We start from the raw sequence: 3,598 nt of genomic DNA, 5'->3' as shown, positions 1-3,598 counted from the left end.
CTTCTGCTTAAGATAAATAAATACATAAATAAATTAAATTACACTTTATTGATCCCCTTGCGGAAATGTTGATTACAATAGCAAACGTGCATGTATACATATATATTTGTGGTGAAATTGTATATGTTTAACGCCCCTATCAATACTATTAGGTTATTTAAGAGGCGGGGCCTCCGAGTTTAACGTCCATCTCTGAAAGGACCGAGCCTGATGGGAAATTCACGTAAAGCGTCTTTCCCAAGGACACAACGTCGGACCTTGCTGACGCTCGATCCCCCGAACCCACAATTAACTCACGATTACGAATTCGGTTGCCTAACCACTAGGCTTCCGACGCCACTAAATACATATATTATTTAAACACACAAAATGCAAACAAAGTGTATAAGATAAACAGAAGTACACTACTGCAGAATAATTTTACAAACAGGTGCTCGTCAAAATAATGAAATCGAAAAAGCGGTAATTTTTTGGCCTGCTGGGCACCTTTTGTTACATTTTTACCCTCACGCATCGTATGTCTAGTTGTGGGTTTTATGGACAACGTTAACAAAAGGTATACATAATTCTAAGGGAGTGCTTATTTAGGCCACATATGGCCTAAATAAGGTAAGGGAGGGGGGTTTAGCTTATTTGGGCCACAGTGGACTGTGGCCTAAATAAGGTAAGGGAGGGGGGTTTAGCTTATTTAGGCCACACATGCTCAAACTACCCTTTTCGGGCAACTGAGTTCGTTCCACTTTCATAATGGAGCACCTTTCTCATTTAGTACGGTTTTGTCTCAGTGTACAACTTATAAATCATAATCATACTGAATATTGTAAGAACAAAGCACAATACGCAAAATTTTGCTCAATCCCAATGGTTTGAATGAGGGCCAGATTTTTCCTTCATGGAGGGGCAAAAGCTAGGCTACCATTTTGGCACTCTTTGGTTAAGTGAAAAGGTCAAATCCTCCGAATGGACTTCCGGGTTAAATTTGGGGTATAAAAAGTGTGTACACTACGTGGCTGAGTCAAAGTTACACTATCTTAGCCTGAGTGACACTCTCTCGTACTGTCTCGTAGTAGTACATATGTACTCCTCCAAATCACCGGCCGTGAGAGGAGGAAGATATACCTCCAATGGGTCCCGGTGACTTTCTCTGAAGAACACATCAAGCAAGTCGTCAGGACCTTCGCCAAACCCAACTCCCAAATAGACTTCCTCCCTAGACGGTACGGTTCGGACGACCGTCACACCATCCTAGCGGAGGCCGACCCCGACGACGTTCCGCACTATGTGAGGATCTCGGGCTGCGGGCCGGACCCGCTCAATATAATGGTCACCCTCCCCGGACGCCGCATAGCCTGCCTACACTGCGCCCGAGTGGATCATTATTCCAATAAATGTCCGGCCCGCAGAACCGACAACGACGACACTCCCGCCACCAAGACTGCCCCCACCACCACGGAACCCGCGACCTATGCTGACCGACTAAAAGGACGACGCCCCACCACCACCTTACCGCCACAAGCAACGACAGCCGACACCCCTGCCATCACTGTGACCACCGACACCACCAACGCTCCAATCACCGATACCCCGACACCAGCAAGCAAACCCACCGTCAGCCTGACTGCCTCTGCCACCCCAAACACCGCCTCCATCGACCAACACAAATCTCCCGTCAAGACCCCCAAAAAGACCCAGCCCCCTACAAAGACGCAGACAAGGACCCTCCCCCCACCTTCTATAACACCCCTTCCCCCCCTTGAGGAAAGTATGACCAAATTGTCCCAAATCCCGAACTGGGCCGAGGAGGCAGAAAATAACCCCATATATGACAGTGACAGTGAAAGCGACAGTAGTGGAAGACGACTGACGATAGACACCGACCCTGAACAGGACAGACTAACGAAACCCAAAAAATCAAACCCCCCCCTAAAAAGACAAAATTCTCTCGACACAGTTACCCAAAATCTTAACGACCACAGAACAGAAAAGAAGAAAAAGACAGACAAACTTTCCACCCGACGGACAAACCCCTCTCCCAGACGACACTGACAATGACAATTCAACGACAAACTGTTCAACTTATCCTATTATTCCCTCTTTTTTCTTATAGAACACAGGATGGCAGGAGTGAGAGTGCTTTCCTTGAACACAAGAGGGATGCGTGGTAAGTTGCCCCAACTGAAAAACCTCATACACACACACAAACCAGACTTTCTCCTTTTACAAGAAACAAACATCCGCGACAGATACACCACACAAAAACTAACACACGAGCTGGGCCTAGCAACGGGGGTGTTCGGCCTGGGCCCCTACTGTCGCGGAACAGCTATCCTCCAAACTTCCGACAAATACACAATTACAGAACACACAGCGGACAACACAACAGGCCGATACACAATAGCCACCATCACAAACAACACAGATAGATCTACATACACACTTGCCAACATATACGCGCCATCACAAGCAACACAGATAGATCTACATACACACTTGCCAACATATACGCGCCAGCACAAGCAACACAGATAGATCTACATACACACTTGCCAACATATACGCGCCAGCACAAGCAACACAGATAGATCTACATACACACTTGCCAACATATACGCGCCAGCACAAGCAACACAGATAGATCTACATACACACTTGCCAACATATACGCGCCAGCACAAGCACGCACACGACCCACGTTTTACGACACACTAGCCGCAACACTAGCCTCAACAAAACACAAACTTATATTGGGGGGGGGGGGGGGGATTTCAACATAACACTAGAAGAGAGGGATATAGTGGGTACAGACATAGGAAAAATCAGACTGGGCAGAAGAGAACTACAGAACATCATAGACACACACAGATTGAAGGACAGCTACAGGGAGGTACACAAGAACAATGCAACAAACCCGACATACCGACACACATTCTATAACAGAGCGGCCAGAATAGATAGAATCTACACAGACCAAACACTCAAAGTCACACAGTGCACACATATAAACAGCACACTCCATTTCACAGACCACAAAGCAGTTTTAGTGACAATAGGACCCGGAGTACATACAAAAAAAACCCCATCACCTCACTGGAAATTCAACAACAGTTTACTAGAAAATGAAGATTTTGTACAAGCAGCCACAAACACGATAACCCTATACACACAACCACTCCCCTCCAACAACACTCGCGAATCCTGGGACATGATGAAAGACGCAATCAAAACAGTCAGTATCATCATGGCCAAGAGAATCAACACACGCAGACGACACCGAGAACACTCACTAGAACAAACACTAAAAATAGCAGAAGAAGAAGGAACACTACAAGAACCACAGAACTTAGAATTACAAACAGAACTAGAGGAAATTAGACAACACAGATACAGAGGGGCGCAAATACGCACAAGATTCACAGACATACCAGATGAAAAACCCACACAACAGTACCTATCACTAGAACAATCTATACAGAAAAACAGACACATAGAAAAACTCATAGACGCACAAGGCAACACACAAACACACAATAGCTCACGCATTTCAAAATTACTACGCCACACTGTACATCGAAGAGCACACCGACCAGGCGATACAAGA

Source organism: Aplysia californica, unplaced genomic scaffold (genome assembly GCF_000002075.1).
Source record: "Aplysia californica isolate F4 #8 unplaced genomic scaffold, AplCal3.0 scaffold00049, whole genome shotgun sequence".
Taxonomy (NCBI): domain Eukaryota; kingdom Metazoa; phylum Mollusca; class Gastropoda; order Aplysiida; family Aplysiidae; genus Aplysia; species Aplysia californica.
This window is presented reverse-complemented; position numbering follows the sequence as displayed.